Here is a 19711-nt window from a genome sequence, read left to right as displayed (position 1 = left end):
TGAGCAATGAAAGGGGAGTAAGCAGAGTGCTCCCAGAGAGGATTGCTGATTCCGGTAGAGGGTGGGCACAACCATTCCCTTACTGTTTCCTGACTAATTGCTTCCACTTGGGAGGACCCCGCATGCAGCCCCATCTGTAATACCTAAAACTATGCATTAGACAGGTCTTACCCAGCTGCACAGAGGCAGTAGGGCGGGGTGTTATTTCTCTTTATTCTTCTGCACAACCAAGTTAAACTGGAACATGATCCAGTCCTCAGATTGTCACAAAACAAAACTTTCTACAAAACAAAAATCAAGGGTTAAAGGTTGTCCATTTAAAAACATACCAAACCACCCCAACCCTATTAGCAAACCCCCTTGGCGAGCTGAAGTTGCATTATGAAATGAGAAAAGAACATATTGATTGTATGATAAAGTTTTACATCTCAGATGATGCCTGGTTCCAGTTCAGAAGCTTCTGTGTTGCATTATAGGGATAGCAGAGAATGATGCACATTTAATGATATCTCTTATATCTCTAATGCTTTGGAGGACTTGAAGTCTAAAGATTTTCCTATCATACCTGAACTTTTGTCTCCTTTTCAACCCACATGCTAGCCAACCAGACAAGGTGCTTCTATTCAAAAGTACATCAAAATGCATCACCACAGCTGTTGTTACAGTAAACAGAAATACAGCAGTGCCAGGATATTAAAGGGTTTTGGTTGTAGTCCCCTCCCCCCCCCCGCCTTAAATCAGTCAGTTCAAATTCCCTTGAGTGTGACAGGAGGAAGCCCAGGCCTCTCAGTCAATCACAGCAGGACATTATCCTTGGAACTGTCAGCTCTGGGATTATTTATTTTAAAAGATCTGCTACAGTATTAACTACACTGAAGGAAAAAAAAGTCCCCCTGCTATTAAAAAATACAGCATAGTCCTGATGTATTGTTGTACTATTCTTACAGATATTTTCCCCCAAAGAAGTCCAACAGCTTATTATACACTATCTTTCCATTTTGCATCTGCACTGATTCTTTCTCAGTTCAGTACTTCACTTATTCCCTCCACACCCAGAATAGGTCATTTGGAATTCCCACACACACCCTCAAAAAACAAATCAATAAAAAATTAACCTAATTTAATTACTGTGTTGGGTTTTTTTTAAATGTTTCAAATTAAAGAATGAAATCTTTACATCAACATATTGCTATGCATGACTGATACTCCTTCATCTCTCGTCCTTTTTGCCCTGGAGAAGTCTCATTAGGAAAAAGAATGTGTTGGACCATCTAACATCTTTTATATGAGTCTTTTTTATTGTTATTATTTATACCGGCTAAGCTGCCATGGCAGACCTGTGTTTGTCTGGATAAAGTATTCACTGAGTCTCTCGTATTCTTTTCCTGGAAGAACTGACTTCACAGAAGATCTAAGCTTCGCAATGTCAGAGTGTTGTTAATATCTCTTCAGTAAACTCTTAAGTGAATCTGACAGTTGATAGTGATTATTAACCTTGCACTGAACCAGTAATTAATCCATTCAGGCTGTACAGGGGAAAAAAAAAAAAAAAGCTAAAGCAAACTTGAGTGATTCTGCTGAATCGAAGTGCCTTAGTCTGATATTGTTTTAACTCATTAGCATTCACTATGTAATCTGGAGATTTAATTCATTACATATATCATTTCCCTATAGCCCGTACACCCATCTGAAATTCCCAAAACACATTTTTTCCTCTACACATTTCAGTCTTGGCAGAAGAAAATAAGGTAAAGGAAATAAATATCTGAGGAGGGATGCTGTTTAGAGGGTGCTAGGGAAATCCTACATCTTTGGGAGAACTATTAAATTCAATTCGCTTGCCCTGGGTGTGAGTAAGGGCAATATTTGGCCCCATATATGTGTAAGACAATGATTTATATTCCTTATAGAACTGTGTGGCTGATGTTGTGTTTTTACTATGGTGCCAGATATTTGTGTTCACAGATCATTTCTAAGCAGGTTATTTGGGAGAGAGGGAAAGCATTAGTCTTAAGAGAACAAAGTTAGATCTATTGAAATCACCTTTGAACCATTGGCTTCAGACCCACTCCATTTGCGATGATTATCCAGCCACAGAATGGGACATAAAGATCTCAACTCCCTGTAGCCACAGTGAAAGAAAGTTCATATAAAGAAAATCTGACATGTACTATGGTCCTTAATGGACTTACTTCCACGTTTACTTACAAGTTACCCAATAATATCCAAACAACACCACAAAACTCACCTTGCAGTGAAAAACTTATTTTACAACTCTGCAAACCCCTTTTGGGCCCTTGCCTCTCCTGATGAAGTTATGGTTGTAAAGCCTCATGAAAATCCTCCATTCTTTTAGGCTAACTTGCATTTGCCTCACAGTAGTTGCTGTGATGTTTTTGTTTATGGCTGCATAGATGGCTGACACACCTAGCAGAATTTTCTCTGTCTGTATGAAAAAGAGGTTGGTATCTTTGGCCATCTCGCTGCTTCTGATATTCCCCCTGCCTGTTGGTATATGTTACCACTGTGTAATTGTCTGATTTTTCCCTGGTTGGTCTGATCCTGGATTAGAAAGGCAGAAGCATCAAATGAGTTATTGTTGCTTCAAGTCTGTTGATTGTCTGTTGATAGTCATTACCTGAAAGATTTTCTAATAATCACTTATTTTATTAAAATTTTGTCCAAATTATTTTGAAAACACAGATTACTGGGGGCGTGTAAAAAGTAGAATATCAGGGTTGGAAAGGATCTCAGGAGGTCAACTAGTCTGACCCCATGCTCAAAGCAGGATCAACCCCCTGGACTGTTTTTTACTACAGTTCCATAAATGGCCCCTCAAGGATTAAACTCACAACGCAGGGTTTAGTAGGCCAATGCTCAAACCACTAAGCTATTCCTCCCCCTTAGTAAGCTGAGTCCATCAAAATTTTTAGAGATGATTCCAGATTATCAGGCATATGGGATCTGATCTGTGGTTAATAAAAAGACTCCCATTGACTTCAATGGGCTTTGATTCAGGCACGTGACACCTACAGATATGATGTAGACTATACAGCACAAAGATACCAATCTAGTACACTAGAGCTGAATTCTTTTTTAAAAAAACATTGTAAAAAAGATGAAATAAAATAGCCTCCTTCAGGGACTGAAATACTCTTGGATAATATGAACTGGCAAGTGGCAACGCTGAACTCATTTGGGCTGAATGTATTAGATGTCAAAAAGCTATAATTAATTTTAGTTGTTGTTTAACAAAATCTGCTCTCTGCATGCTGCACTCATTTCTCTTTTCCTTTGTTCCTTTCTGTAATCGCTTGCATATTTATCTGTAGTCTTTTTGATCTCAGAGGTACGGTCTGTTTTGCTAAGTGCTTTTTTTTTTTTGCTATATATATATATATATATTCTTAATTTTTCTGTATTACTTTTGGTAAAAAAAAATATGATCAAAATCCAAGCTGTTGTGATGTTCTGCTGCTGCTGCTGCTGTGATGCTTCACCTTGAAGTTCTTTTCGCTCTTAATTTTTCATGTCTCTGAGCTCTGGGACTGCATTTAAGGGCCAGCAATTTCAAAGGAGTTGCACTCCCTATTGGTTCATCAGATTTGAGCTTCTCTCATCCTCTGGATAGAGGAGATAGATACTATTTCAGAGACTGAGGAGGATCAGATTAATCTCTGATAAGCGGAAGAAGACATGAGAAGTCATTCTTCTGCTTTACTCTGCGCTGGTCAGGCCTCAGCTGGAGTATTGTGTCCAGTTCTGGGCACCGCATTTCAAGAAAGATGTGGAGAAATTTGAGAGGGTCCAGAGAAGAGCAACAAGAATGATTAAAGGTCTTGAGAATATGACCTATGAAGGAAGGCTGAAGGAATTGGGTTTGTTTAGTTTGGAAAAGAGAAGACTGAGAGGGGACATGATAGCAGTTTTCAGGTATCTAAAAGGGTGTCATCAGGAGGAGGGAGAAAACTTGTTCACCTTAGCCTCCAATGATAGAACAAGAAGCAATGGGCTTAAACTGCAGCAAGGGAGATTTAGGTTGGACATTAGGAAAAAGTTCCTAACTGTCAGGGTAGTTAAACACTGGAATAGATTGCCTAGGGAGGTTGTGGAATCTCCATCTCTGGAGATATTTAAGAGTAGGTTAGATAAATGTCTATTAGGGATGGTCTAGACAATATTTGGTCCTGCCATGAGGGCAGGGGACTGGACTCGATGACCTCTCGAGGTCCCTTCCAGTCCTGGAGTCTATGAGTCTATGAGTCTAAGGTCAGTGCATCAGAGTTGAATTTTCTACCTCCCTCCTTATGCTGTATTTGTGTTTGTGTCATTGCCGGCAGCTCCCTGATGCATTAAAGTGGTGAGGTTCCAAAATAACCCCACATATCCCTTCAAAAGGCCTGCTTCTCTACTGTCGTGCACCTTGTATATTACATCACACCTGTGCAAGGTGTAAATGCTACCAGTTCTGCCCCAGGCTTTGTATCTGTATCCCATTGAAGGTGTGATGGGATTACACACATGCATTCAGGACAATAATTTGGTATTAATGTGTTATGGGTCTGTTCCTGCACAGTGTTAAGCACCTCTTGCAGGTTAGAGAAGCCTTGACTCACAACAAACACAAAATTCCCTGTGTTATGGATCAGAAACTGATAGCAAATATTCTGCATGTGAACAGTGGATAAGCCTTTTCGTTTTATGTGCTGGTTGCTGACACTCCTGGCAACACAACTCGTAAATTTTAATGAGCCACAGCTAATATGTGTAATTAAATGGCATGTTTATTGTCCATCTTTGGAATATTATTAAATAGCACATCATCCAAAGCCTATTTTTAGGACCAGATTGTGCCTAATCACTATATATCAGTAATTTTAGTAACCAGTGCTACTACTAAGCTGTCACAATGCCTACAAGAGTAGCTCCTAGATAAAGAGTAAGTGGCTCATGCTCAGTCTGAGCAAGACTGAAGCAATGCTAGCTGGGAGGGAGCAATGCTTTGAAGAACTCTCCAGGACATTGTTCCACCTTTTCATTGAAGTCATTCAACCCATTTGTCAAAGTGATGCAGTGCATCAGAGTGTTTGTTGACTCAGGGCCACCCAGAGGATTCAGGGGGCTGGGGCAAAGCAATTTCAGGGGCCCCTTCCATAAAAAAAAGTTGCAATACTATAGAATACTATATTCTCGTGGAGGCCTGGGGCAAATTGCCCCACTTGTCCCTCCCACCCCCCCGGGCAGCCCTGTGTTGACTCATCTCTGAGCTTAGATGATCAGGTAGCATCAGTGATTACAAAAAAAACCTTCCGCCTCCAGACTGCAAGAAAACTTCATGCTTCCTCTCAAATGAGAACCTAGCCACAGTGATCTATGCCTTAGTCATATCCATGCCTTAGTCATATCCAATATAGATAAATGTAATTCACTGTATCTGAAGTGGAAAGTAAGAACAATGCAAAGGCTTCATTTTGTGCCAAGTGCAGCTACTCACCTCCTCCATGGATTAGGCTGCTTGAGCACATCAGATGTGAGCTCCACTCTCCCTACTAGCTTCGAGTTAGCTTCCACTACCATTTCAATGCCTTTGTCCTGATCTTCAAAGTCCTTAAATAGGTACAGCTTCTCATTTACATTAGGGAGTGAATCTCAGGTTATAAATTGTTGAGACGGCTACACTCTGGGACAATGAAGATCACAAAGTCAAGAGTGAAACATTTGAGACAAGTAAATAAGACAGTTTTCAGTCATTGGGTGATTGGTTGGGGAATGAACGAAGTCTGACTGCATCTCGCTCACACTGCAAAACTTTCCTCTCTGATAAATCTTTCCCCCATAATTAGTATGACATTCACAACATCAACCCTCTTCTTTCCCCATAAGCAAACAAACAAAACTTATTCCAGTTAGAGGTTTTCACAACTAGAGATCCACTAGGAGCATTGCTATGCTAATTAACCTAGAAGGCACTCACATATTATAAATACCTAAAATGGTATGATTTACATTTCAGCCACTTACAGTCTGTTTCCAAACACTTGACTCTTCCTTTGCTTATGATTTTCACTCAAGCTGTAGTTTAAAGAACAAATAAACAAAAGACAAACGTCTTTAAAAAGATTACTTAAAAATAAACACACAGTGAACTGAATAGAAATATCTATCATCACTCATTTATGGATAATTGGTAGAATTTACTCACCTGAAACGACATATGAGCTTTGATGTCATCTATAAACATGTGAAAATAACACCCTATTTCAGCTCAGTCCACTCTAGTTTAATGCCTTTTTACTGTGTGCGAGTATGTGTTTTTGTAAATAGTGATTAAAAAATTCCTTCTGGTTTGAGAGTTATTCCCTATTGTTACAATGGAGAATACTTGTGGAAACTGTTTGCGCTTTTCTTTCCCTGGCACTTCCAGAACAGGTTTTCTAGGTGTGAAAATCATAGTATCCAAATATGGACAATAAATATGTCTTTTCATTAAAAAATGTTAGGTGAAGTACCATACAGTTTATAAGCTGAGTTTTTGTTTGTGTAATATGTGATTTATTCAGCTCCTTAAAAAAAAAATTGCACCACAGCTAACAAAGAGCATATCTCTAAGATCTAATTTTCAATATATCTATTTAGATAAAACTTGTAAGGCTACCTGTAATAGTGCAATTTGATCACTTGCTACACTGATCAAAGCACCAGTAACTCCTTTTCATGGTCATTACTCACTGCATGGGAGGATGCTGGGAAGCAGACAGGGTGGAGGCCAGCCTATTGAAGTAGCACCAGGGGAAAAAAAAGTTGCTACTGCTCCATTCAAGATTTCCAGGATGTGTTTCTTTTGTTCTTATAGATAATTAGCCTCCCAAGCTCTCTTCTCCACAAGTCCCACATCCCAAACAGGCTCACTGAAGCTGCAAATCTATGTAAGGAAATGAGGCATAGTATACGAAGGGCTGTGGGATGAAAAAGAGGTATATCCACATGAGGTAATATTTAAAGTTCTATAAAATGTAAATCTTCTTAAACTAAACGTCAGCCTTCCATCTTTCAAAATGAGTGTGTAAGCCCTAAAGCAGTTCAGTTACTATATATTGTGCTGCAGCATCATGAGTGGCTATAAAGTCCAATTCACAAGTAGCAGTCCTTGCCACAGATAATGCACGAGTAAAGAGCAGAGCCAGAGGTAGCCAGCATACTACTAGCACTTCTTAAACTACACTTATAATTAAGAAGTAGAAATCACATGGTGCTGAAAAAGCAGAATGACAATCTTTTAGCTGGGGAAGGTTTGCAACAGACAATTTTTAAACCAACATGCACTTCACCTTCACCTCAGTCATTTCAAATTGCTTGTCTGTACAACAAATCTAGCTCACTCAAAAGCTTCTGTCCTCCTCTTACTTGTTATATTGCTCTGCATCATCCAGTTTCTAGGCAATTTAATTGTTTCTTCACAGTATGTAAACCATTTAACTTCTCCAGCAATGTGGAGAAATTAAACTTACGATGGACCCAGTGGCACAGATGATAAACACCTGCCCATACAGTACAGCAGGGAATTACTCACATTCTTTAAGAGGGGTAACATTCTCACTGTCACAGAGTTACAGATTTTTAGGGGGAAATGGTGATTGACAGGTTTTACTTGTGCTGGTCAAACAATTTTCTACAAGTCGCGGGCAAGGATCTGCCATACATTCTAACACTGAGTACTTCATTCTTCTCTGAGTAGTCCTGTTGACTACTGTATAGGGGCAAGCTGGGAGGCAAGTGAGGTAAATTCCAGCCGATCGGGACAGGTCAGGGAATATTGTACTGATCAACGTGTATAAGGGATCAGAATCTTACCCAATATTTGTTATGAATTTAGCCCTTTTATCGGTTAGCAAAGTGTGTTTTAGCAATTATTATACTCTGTGATTTAGTTCCAGATATAGTGGCTAGTTGTAAGTGTAATCATTTATGATGTTCACAAACTATTTGCTTCAGGTATTTCTTATTCCCTATGGGCCAGATTGTGAAGCCCTTACTCACAGGGGTGTGCACTTAATACCAGTGAGCCTATCAAGGACACAATATTTCCCCAGCAGCCAAACGTGAAGTCTCTTCTAAAGCTATAATGCAGTTCAGTGGTGAGCTGCTAGAGAGTGCTTGAGAGCAATGCAGTCTGCTTCGCACCTTCCCCTGGAGAATGAAAGCAACATCTGGTTTCTGACAACTTCGGTAGTCATGAAATGAGAGATTTATGAGGTTGGATTTGATCTCTGGTCTCCCATGAGGTAGGGTGTGTTGCATCACTAGGCAGAGCTAATTTAGCTTCCTAAAGGTGAACTTCAAAGGCTTTATGTAATAAATATTCAAGATGCTTTTTTTTTTCATGCTAGCTAAGAGAATATGTGTAGACTTAACATTACAAATACATTTGATTAAAGCAAATATCTGAAAATCAATTGCTCTTTTACCTGCCTAAGTTCAGATTCACCCATTGAATCAGTGCCGCCTGTGCAATTTTGGGTGGCTGTGACGCTATGAACATTGTAAACATGGAATCCTCAGGCCTTAGCATGTACGTAAGAGGCCAGTCCTTTGAGGAGCTGAGTGCGTCCTGCAAGATGGTGCAGTGAATGGAAAGTGAGAGCACACAGCTCCTCACAGGATCAGTCCTCATGGGAAGGGCTACATTGTTTTCAAACTTCACCATTTGTAATTGTTTGCAGTTCATATGTCTTGGAGCGAAAGCAACCAGGCTCTGCACAGTGAGCTCTGGTGAGAGGATATACTTTCCCTGCCATAGAAGCAGTCATCAGGCTGCAGCTTAGTCCCAGTGCAGCTGCTCTTTGAGCCTCAGCTCCTCTGGCACTCTAGCACTACGCTAGGTGTGGGTTTTGGCCCAGGAGATGTACATAGATGTGGATCAGTTTGCCCTTTTTCAGGCCTGGTGTGGCTCCCTCTCTCTACAATGTGCTCTGCCCGCACTTTCTGTCCCCTTCTTCCACATAGCCCTTCTGTGGAGGCTAAGCATGTAAGGGCCTAGTGCAGTCCTTCTAAACTTTGGTGAATTTCACCACTTGGGAAGAGGCCCATGCCTAGTGACCTAGCTCCAGGAGTCACATCTGAATATATGCTTTAATTAAAAAAGAAAAAAAAATCTGACCCACATGGTTCTCAAGAAAAGTGTGAAAACATGACCTGAGTGTAACGGAGCCTGAAACAATAACTCAGGAAGTACTCCATACATCTGAAAGGGGTGTTAATTGAGAGACCCACTGCTTGTGGGAGGCCCATTAACACCATCCCAGCAGATTTCTGTTTGTTGTAAGAGGAGGAGAATACTGTGAGCCTGGTCTAATAGATGCATCCCAGCTGTGGTAAGCACTGAATGGGACCAACCCCTGTTTCTGTTCGACCTTCCTGGCCAGGAGGAAGAGGGGAAAGTTCACCTCTTCTGCTGTTCCCAAAGGGAGGGGAGCCCCTGGTGCTGCTTCCAGGGTACAGAGGAAAAAGGGGAGAGTCTCCTCACCATTGTTACTCCAAGTGGGAATAAGGCCATAGAATAGAGCCAGACCTGCTGTGTGGGGAATCGGGAGGAGACATGTCATGGTTTGCCTGTATCCCCAGGTTGCCTTAATCTAGGCCTGCCTTAGTATATGACTCTGAAACATTCATTTTTTTGGAGTAGCCCTTTATTGCATGCACTAGTCCCATTGAAAGCAATGGGACTGCTCTCAAAGTAAGGTACTACCCATTGGGAGTAAGAGTATCATAAACTGTCTCTTAATGATTTTGGATATAAAATAAGTTTTCTTTTAAGGCTGCCAAGCTTTGTAAGTCACCTGTACATTAGCAGAAATGATTTCTTCAGGCCTCTTCCTGAGCATTTTGCTCCTTCTCCCCATTTTTTTGTTGTCTTTATTTTCCAAAATGCTTTATCACAACACTTTTCTTTATTTACCTGTTTTTAATTGAGATCATTTCACTGGAGATATTACCCACTATGAAGATTATAAATGGCCAGGTTCCTTTCCATAAAGCTGTTTCAGCAGGCTGTCGGACATGAGATTTATTCACATGCTGTAAGGTCAGAATTAGTTTCTCCATAAAAAAGGTGATACTTACCACTTTACTAAGAAATAGTGTGATTTGTCAGGCTGGGTAGTGTGTTGTTTCTTGATAATTAGTTCAAAACAAGCTTGTAGCTGCTTCAAAGCACATTTTAAATCAGACCACACTAAGGGGTCTTTGGGGATGCATCAGTAACCATTCAGTGTAAGATTAAGAAGCTGTGGATGCATATTACTCAAATATTTATTTTCCCAGTATATGAGTTATAAGGATATATTGAATCCACTTGGATCTAAGAAACATGAACTGAAAAGCTTTAATGTGCTACCTTCCAAGACTTGAATTCAAATTTTATTCTGTAGCAGATTATCATTTTAAAAACACCTAAAACTTGGCCTTGTATTCTTTAGGCATTGGCCTCAAAGCAAGTTTTGAGTGCAAAATAATCCATTTTCAGGTACTTAGGCCTTAGATCATAAGGTTTTTGCAGCATGGAACATCTTATTGTTCTTTGTACAGTACTAGCACAAGGGTCCTAGACACTAAAGCAATAGAAATAATATTAATAATTAATATAAGGTCTTTATCATCAGCTGAAACAGAATTACAAATATATGCACTGTAAAAATGATTAACAAAAGAAATAGTATTTTTCAGTTCACCTTATACAAGTACTATAGTGTGATCTCTATCCTGAAAGTGCAATTTACAAATGTAGATTTTTTCTTTTGTTGCATAACTGCACTCAAAACCAAACATTCTCTGGAATTGTGGTGGAAGCATGACAGGATGTATGAATCTTTAGCACATCTGACACCTAAATATCTTCTAATACCAACTACAGCAGTGCCATGTGAATGCCTGTTCTCACTTTCAAGTGACATTTTAAATAAGAAGCAAGCAGCACTATCTCCCATAAATGTAAACAAACTTTTTTGTCTTAGCGATTAGCTGAACAAGAAGTAGGACTAAGTGGAATTATAGTCTTTAAAGTTTTACATTGTTTTATTTTTGAGTGCAATTATGTAACAAAATAATTACATTTGTAAGTTGCATTTCATGATAAAGAGATCACGGTCTAGTACTTGTATGAGGTGAATTGAAAAATACTATTTCTTTTGTTTATCTTTTTGCAGTGTAAATATTTGTAATAAAAAAATGTAAAGTGAGCACTGTGCATTCTGTGTTCTGTGTTGTAACTGAAACCAATATATTTGAAAACATGGAAAAACATCCAAAAAATTTATAATAGATTTCAATTGGTATTCTATTATTGTTTAACAGTGCGATTAAAATTGTGGATTGTGATTATTTTTTTAATAATGTGACAGCCCTAATTTAAATGTAATGTCCCTATCTACATTCTCTTAAGAATATGGGATCTTACAGGATTTTTTTAAAAATATTGCAAGTGAACAATTTAAGAGACATACCTATTCACTTTGAAAGTACTTTCATTTTGGCTGGCTATAGATCCAGGGATTTTACTATTTTCTAAGGAAATGCTACTGCTATCAAATACTGAGCATCTATGTGGAATCTTTGTATTATGAATTATCAAATGTAACTTGTTTGAGTCTAATTGACTCATTTTATCAATTTATTGATAAAGATTTTATATCCAAGTCCCTTGCTGTGGCTTCCTTGGTCAACTAAGCATCAGGTTCCCATGTACACACCGTAGAACTGGACTGTCTCTACAGTCATGGGACTAATGACTAGCTGAATTGCAAAGTTAATCAAGAAAAGCACAAAATATTCTCAGTACATAAATCAAAAGAATCACGTGGAAGAAAATAGTAACATAAGAATGGTCATATTTTGTCCAATCAATTATCCATCTATCCCAGCATTCTGTCTTCCAGCAGTGACCGGTGTCAGATGCTCCTGAGCAAATGCACACAACATGGCAATTATCAAGTGATCCATCCCCTATCATCCAGTCACAGCTTCCGCAGTCAGAAGTTTATGGATACTCAAAGCATAGGGTTACATCCCCAGCTAATAGCCATTGATGGACATATCCTCCAAGAATGTATCTTCTTTTTTTTTGAGCCCAGTTATACTTTTGACCTTCACAAATCCGCTGGAATCCCCAGGTTGGCTGTCTATTGTGTGAAGAAATATTTCCTTAAGTTTGTTTTAAACCTGCAGCCTAGGTTTTATAGATTTCATTGGGTCAACTCTGTTTCTTGTGTTATATGAATGGGTAAATAACACTTCCCTATTCACATTCTCCACATAACTTATGATTTTATAGACTTTTATCATATACCTCATTAGGCATCTCTTTTCTGACTTGAACAGTTCCAGTCTTTTTAATCTCTCCTCATATAGAAGCTGTGGCATAAGCCTAATCATTTCTGTTGCCTTTCTCTATAACTTTTCCAATTCTAAGATGTATACATATTAAGATGGGCAACCAGAATGGCATGCAGTATTCAAGGTGTGGGTGTACCATAGATTCATAGAGTGGCTTTATGATATTTTCTATCTTATTCCCTTCCTAACAGTTCCTAACATCAGCTTTTTGACTGAGAGTGCACGTGGAATAGGTGTTTTCAGAGAGCTATCCACATTGACTCCAACATTTCTTTATTGACTGGTGTAGTGAGGAAGCATGACCTCCCTCTGAGGCTGACCAGGAGGAACCACTCCCTACCTCCTGGTGGCTCCACCCAAGATTGGTCCACTCCACCCCCCATTCTGGAAGCAGAAGGTCAGGACAGTAAGTGTAAGAGGTGAGGCCTCCATCTTAGGTGGGCCAGAGCCAGGTACCCTTACCTTGCTGCCGAATACCCAGAGGAACTGCTGGGACTGCCATCCACTGAGCACCCCAATGAGAAGGAGGACCTGTGAATGACAGAGCCCTACGAAGAGAGTGGGGTAGGAAGTAGCTCAGAAAAAACAGACATTAATCTGGGTATAGTACTGGGATTTGAGTCAGAGTGCTGTAGTGCAGATCCAGTGGCAGGATCACTCACTACTGCAAGGGCCTGGGGCTGGGACCTGGTGGAGTACGGTGATCCCGAGTCCCCCTACCACCTGCTGATGACCCCACCGCTGGGGGAAGCAGCCTATCCACCTGAGGCTAGAAGGCCTGTGTTTCTTTGCTGTTTGCCCTAGACAGGCAATTGGGCTAAAGACTGCTAGCTGCTCTGCCCTGCCCAAAGGACTAGAGTCTGACAGTGGTTGCTGTCTGCCCAAGCGAGGAAGCTTGGGTGACAGATTGCTGGTTCCCCTGCCTACCCCAACATGTCAGGTCCCTAGTCCTAGTCCATTAACTGCTTCTATACCTTGTGCCAACTGATTATCGATAGCTGGACTGCGTAGTGAGACTGAGTGGCATCCCTCTGACTCTGACTGGGAGGAACCACCTGAAGCCACTACAGCGATAACAGCTAATTTAGAGCCCATCATTCTGTAAGTATAGTTGGGATTATGTTTTACAACATGAATTAGTTTGCACTTTTCAACACTGAATTTCATCTGCCTTTTTTTTTTGCCCAGTCAACCAGTTTTGTGAGATCCTTTTGTAACTCTTCATTGTCAGCTTTGCACTTAATAATCTTGAGTAACTTAGTATCATCAGAGAACTTTCCACCTCATTGTTCACCTTCTTTTCCAGATCTTTGCAAATATGTTGAATAGTACAGATCACTGAGGGACCCCACTATTTGTGAAAACTGGCCATTTATTTCTACCCCTTGTTTCCTATCTTTTAACCAATTAAAGATCCATGAGAGGATTTTCCCCCTTATCCCATGACTGCTTACTTAGCTTAAGTATCAGAGGGGTAGCCATGTTAGTCTGGATCTGTAAAAGCAGCAAAGAGTCCTGTGGCACCTTATAGACTAACAGACAGGACTCTTTGCTGCTTTTACTTTACTTAAGAGACTTTGGTGTGGGACCTTGTTGAAAGCTTTCTGAAAGTCCAAGTACATACTTGTCCATATGCTTGATGACACTCTCAAAGAATTCTAATAGATTGGTGAAGCATGATTTCCCTTTAAAAAAGCCATGTTGCCTCTTCCCCAACATATCATGTTCATCTATAAAGCGACAAAAGAGTCCTGTGGCACCTTATAGACTAACAGACGTATTGAGCATAAGCTTTCATGATTGAATACCCACTTCATCAGATGCATGTAGTGGAAATTTCCAGAGGCAGGTATAAATATGCAGGCAAGAATCAGTCTAAATATAATGAGGTTAGTTCAATCAGAGAGGATGAGGTCCTCTTCTAGCAATTGAGGTGTGAACAGCAAGGGAGGAGAAACTGCTTTTGTTGTTGGCTACTTCCGCCCTTGGTGTTCACACCTCAACTGCCAGAAGAGGGCCTCACACCTTCTTGTCAACTGCTGGAAATGGGCCATTTTGATTACCACCACAAAAAGTTTTTTTCTCTCCTGCTGGTAATAGCTCACCTTAACTGATCACTTTCCTTATAGTGTGCAAGGTAACACTCACTGTTTCATGTTCTCTGTGTGTGTGTATATATATATATATATAACTTCCTACTGTATTTTCCACTGCATGCATCCACTGAAGTGGGTTTTAACCCATGAAAGCTTATGCTCAAATAAATCTGTTAGTCTCTAAGTTTCTACAAGGACTCATGTCTTTTTGTGGATATAGACTAACACAGCTGCTACTCTCACCCTTTCAGGTTCTTTTGAGTCTCAATACTACAAGGCAGCACATTCAAACAATTATCCTGACTCACTTCTTCCTTCCCAGCAACAATTCACCTATCTCCAACCAGCTCCACAAATCCTTTCCTTATACCAATTTTAAGGTGTCTTCCAATCTGAGGAAGCTAACGAGTTACCAAACAGGAAAAGCTTGGTCTTTTTAAAAGACTAGCTAGAGTAGTTAGAGGTAGCAGTGAGAGCCGAAAACTTTCCTGACACAGTGGACAGCTCCAAACTGCTCCAGTAGCCCTGTACCAGGAATAAAGCACAGTAATCTGGTACATGCACTACTGCTTTATTTTGAAGGTGGGACTGCAACCATTTAACAATACCTCCTACATATCCTGAGAATGAGTCCCCAGAAAACATCAAAACGGAGTTTGAAAGGATGGCAGAGTACTAAGCCAATCCCCTTCCCTCAAACAACCCTATAAAAGAGAGTGTCCCACAGCTTGATGAGGAGAGTGAACAGCTATATAGGGAATGGAGGGAGGAGTAAAGTAAGCCAAAATATAAAATTCAGACCAGGTATTGCAACTCGGTAAGCAAATCTACCATAAGCTAATGTTCAACATTTGCAATAAAACCTGATGCCAGGTGAAATTTAACTGGTCTTGCGCTTTGTTTATATACTTTCCACAGTTCTATGTTTTGGGGGAGCAGACATTTCTATGGGAATAAATATTATTCCTGCAGAAACAGCTCTATTTCTATTATTTTACATATGTATATTTGAGAGTCAGGAATTATATCATTATTTTCTGCTCTCTTGATGATAATAAAATTAGCAAAAATAATGCTTTTCATTTAAGCAGCACCTTTTACCCAAGGATCTTATAGCATTTTACACAGTTATTAATAACTTTTATGACATTTTGTAACCAAATAATAAGGCTTTTCACTTGATTTCTCCAAAATGTACCATTTCACTCCATTTATATAATCAGCTTTGGTTTGCAACAAAGGAAGGTGAAAACACTCTGCCTTCAAATGACCAGTAACTGGTCCATGTATACAAAAAAGTTCACAGTAATTTCCAAAACAGGAAGACCCAGTGCTACTTTAGTTATTGTTCATGTTAATTACATTCCTCAAACTGATAAACATGGAAGAATAGGGGGTAATAAGAAATGCTTAAATGATGATCAAATAAAGGGGAAAAGTGAGCAAACATTGATGCCTGAAAAACACAGGTGTAGTGTAGCCTGAGCGTAACTATAGTGCACTGTTCTCACCCACAGTTGCTGATTATTTAAGTAAATGGCATTTATAGTGTGTGGCAATTCTGCAAGCCAGCAAGCTTAACAAAAGAAACCTTTTTGGAGGTCTTTTTGCAGTAGCATTGGAAAGAGAGAAAATAAGCAGTGCATTCAACATTTATGAGTGGATGAAAAAAGACCGCAGGACATCAGCTTTCACAATGGGTCTCTGGACCAAATATATTTATTTAGAATCCATTTTTTAAGAATTTGTCATTTTCCCATTTCTGATATAAAGAACAAGATGGCTAACTTTATTTTAGCGGGTGGGGGGACAGACGATAAGATAATTGTTTTTCAATTCTAATTGTATTCTATTCAAAAGGACCTGATAAATTCAAAAAAGAACTAGATAAAATCATGGAGAATAGGTCCATCAATGGCTATTAGCCAGGATGGGAAGGGATAGCTCAGTGGTTTAAGCATTAGCCTGCTAAACCCAGGATTGTAAGCTCAATCCTTGAGGGGGCCACTTAGGGATCTGGGGCAAAATCAGTACTTGGTCCTGCTAGTGTGAAGGCAGCAGGCTGGACTCAATGACCTTTCAGGGTCCCTTCCAGTTCTATGAGATAGGTATATCTCCCTATATTAAGGGATGGTGTTCTTAGCCTCTGCTTGCCAGAAGCTAGAGATGAGTGACAGGGAATGGATCATTTGATGATTACATGTTCTGTTCATTCCCTCTGGGGCACTTGGTATTGGCCACTGTCAGAGACAGGATGCTGGGCTAGATGGACCCTTGGTGTGACCCCATATGGCTGCTCTTATTTCTGAGGAGACTGTGCGACCATATTCCCCAACAAATGAAGGCTGGCAGGCTCCTAAAAGCATTAAAACAATTCAAAATACCACATCTCATTAAGATCTCAGCCAGAGCAATAGGTTTAAATTATAACTCTTTGCGTTTAATATGTATGCAGATCTGGGAAAGTAGGGGCAGTGCAATTTCTCATGGGGCAAAATAGCTCTAAAAAGAGAGCGGCTATATAGCAGTATTTATGAGCAGTTTCATTTCAGAGGTCAAGAATCACAAAACAGTTATGTTCCTTATTAATTCATTAAAGCAATAGTGCTGTTTTAGTGGGGAAAAAAAGAAAAGAAAACTAACTTTGATTTAAACCAGCTGGTAAATCCAGAGCTTAACTGATTCTGCTGTAAATAAAGACATTTTAAACAGAAAAGTCCATTGTGCATAGCACTTCTTTTTATAACAATATAAACATTAATGTGATAATACAACTACTAATACATTGCTATAAGACTTTTGCTCCCTATAAATAATGTTACCATTTTAAAAAATAAATTGGTATGGGTTTGGACATAAATTCTATCCAGTGCCATCTTCACTTTTCTTTGAAATAATGTGTGTTTGTAGGCCCACAAATGTGTGTGTGTGGTTATGCATGTGTATGTGTGTGACTGGAGCGGGGGTATTTGTTTGAAACAGGAATTATTCACAATTTTGGGAGGTGATTTGAGTTCAATGAGTTGTGAGGGCATTCTAGCGCCTTATCCCAAGAATATACTTAAGTCCAATATTCTCACTTTGAGGCTCAAATATTTGCATAACATGAAATACATATTTCAAGTATATGAACAATTTTTAAGCCTGTAGATTTGTTTACTAGTGTGATTTAAATTCATAAATAACTGTTCTCCATTGTTCTCCAATCCTTATGATAGAGGAGAGGTTCTTTGTTTACTATTGTCTGAGGAAAATCAGCAAGAAGGTAAGTCCTCCTCATTTACTTCATAAATAATAACAAAAACTGGGACACTTGTCAGCACACTGGTATCAAAAGATGGCTCTCCTCAACCCAGGGCTTTCTCTCTTTCCTCTCTCTTCAATTTCCAGAACGTTCTAATAAATATTTTACCAGTAGAGGGTGCTGAAAATTGTGTTTTAAAGCCTACTATCAATAAAGTAAACAAACTTATCTCCCCCTGGCACCAGGAAATCTAAGCCTAGCATTCTAGCATATCAAACCTTAACCTCTATCACTTGTTCATGAAAACAGGACTTTCTCTGGTGAGTGGCACCAATATAACAATATACAAAAGTGATAATTAAAATAATGTGCAAATATATATATATGTATGCAAATGGCTTTTAGGCACTTAGTAAATAATAATAAATTCACATCTTTGTATATGCAAAAAAGATGGCCAGATGCAGACACCTTTGCAAATGGCTCTTTAACAACGCAGATTTCTCTCTGTTCTGTTGCAATCATTAGTGGGCCCAGTGAGAATCTAATGAAAAGTAATTTCTGTGCTCTCATAGAAATACTGAACACGATTATGGTATCCTCAGTCTGTCATGAAGGCCTTTATCTGATGCAGAGACTGGTAACAAAGAAAGGCAGACAGGAGGTTACAAGAAATAGTATATATTGCTGACTTTCATGGGTAAAATTTATGCAGGCTACTGTATCTTCTGATTGCATTTTCTTCTGATTGCCTGTCTCTTGACCCCTTAAAGACACTGGGACAATATAGTAACACCTAATTGTCAACTAAACTATAGCAATAAACACTTAAAATCTCTTCCAATATACTTATATTTTATATCTGCTTTAAATAATACAGAAAACAACTGCCAATTAAAAAAAAAGGTTATGAAATATTGAATGTTAAAAAAAATCCCCTGAATACATAATGCACCTATAAATGCTAACCATATATTTCCGGGCCAAATTCAGAAGTAATATTAATGGTAATGAAAATTAAACATAAATGTGTGAGTATGAGATAGCATAAAATAGCCCCATGACTATATCTGACACCTTCCTATTAGTTGCAATTCTTTCTGCGCATTCCCTTCTGCTCTGCTTCCTCAGAGAGTAGATTACTCCCTACTAATGACTTATTATTGTCTTAATTTACAGAATCATTTATGATATTTCTTAATTTGTTCCTTAGTCGGTTAAAATTATAGGCCTTGATCCTAAAAGTAAATGCAGTTGTGCAAACTTCTGTATTTGTTTGAAATCTCATTTAAGTCTTTAAGATTCCATGTAGGGTGTTGGATCTAAAGTAGTGCATCTTTGCATGTAATATACATAATATAAAAAGGATAGTTCACATGGTATAATGGAATTCTGAGGTCAGATTCGCTGTTGTGCCCCTTCGAAGGTGCCCAGAAGGTACAGCCTAGGAAGAGGGAAGGCTAAAGTGACTATAAAATGTTTGCACACTGGGGGTGGGGGTCGATGTAAGATACGCAACTTCAACTACAGGAATAGAGTAGCTGAAGTCAACATTTCTTATTTCGACTTAGCTTCCATCCTCACGGTGCAGGATCGACGGTCACAGCTCCCCCATCGACTCTGCTTCCGCTGCTCGCCCTGGTGGAGTTCCGGAGTTGACGAGACGCAATATATCAATCCTTGATAGATCAATCGCTACCTGACAATCCGGCGGGTAGTCTGGACATACCCTAGGATTCAGAGCTGCACCTGGGACTAGCAGTGGCCATAGATTAATTTAGAGAAGCCCGCTGTGCTGCTCTAATTTTATGGCAGCCTTTCATGGCTGCCTATGGTCTGCTCTGCCAGAGCACTCTGGCCATGCTGAGCATGGTTTCCCCCCTTTCTTGCCCCTAGCCACACCCCATCATGCGTCTACACTGGGGAAGTAAAGTGAGGCAGCATAGGGCTGTGTCTATCAATCCCATGCTGCTCTTTTAATGGA

At 39.5% G+C, this 19711-nt stretch overlaps 1 long non-coding RNA gene across 1 annotated transcript in view; it reads left to right on the top strand.

Moving 5' to 3' along the window:
- LOC127044264 (uncharacterized) overlaps positions 1 to 19711 on the top strand; it is a 794940-nt gene that overhangs the window by 45926 nt on the left and 729303 nt on the right. Inside the window, exon 2 of the long non-coding RNA XR_007772442.1 lies at positions 3934 to 4143. This is a non-coding gene — a long non-coding RNA (uncharacterized LOC127044264). The remainder of the gene's footprint in view (positions 1 to 3933; positions 4144 to 19711) is intronic.

This window comes from Gopherus flavomarginatus, chromosome 2 (assembly GCF_025201925.1).
Source record: "Gopherus flavomarginatus isolate rGopFla2 chromosome 2, rGopFla2.mat.asm, whole genome shotgun sequence".
Classification (NCBI taxonomy): domain Eukaryota; kingdom Metazoa; phylum Chordata; order Testudines; family Testudinidae; genus Gopherus; species Gopherus flavomarginatus.
Note: the sequence above shows the minus strand (reverse complement) of the source record. Positions and strands in the feature narration are given on the sequence as shown.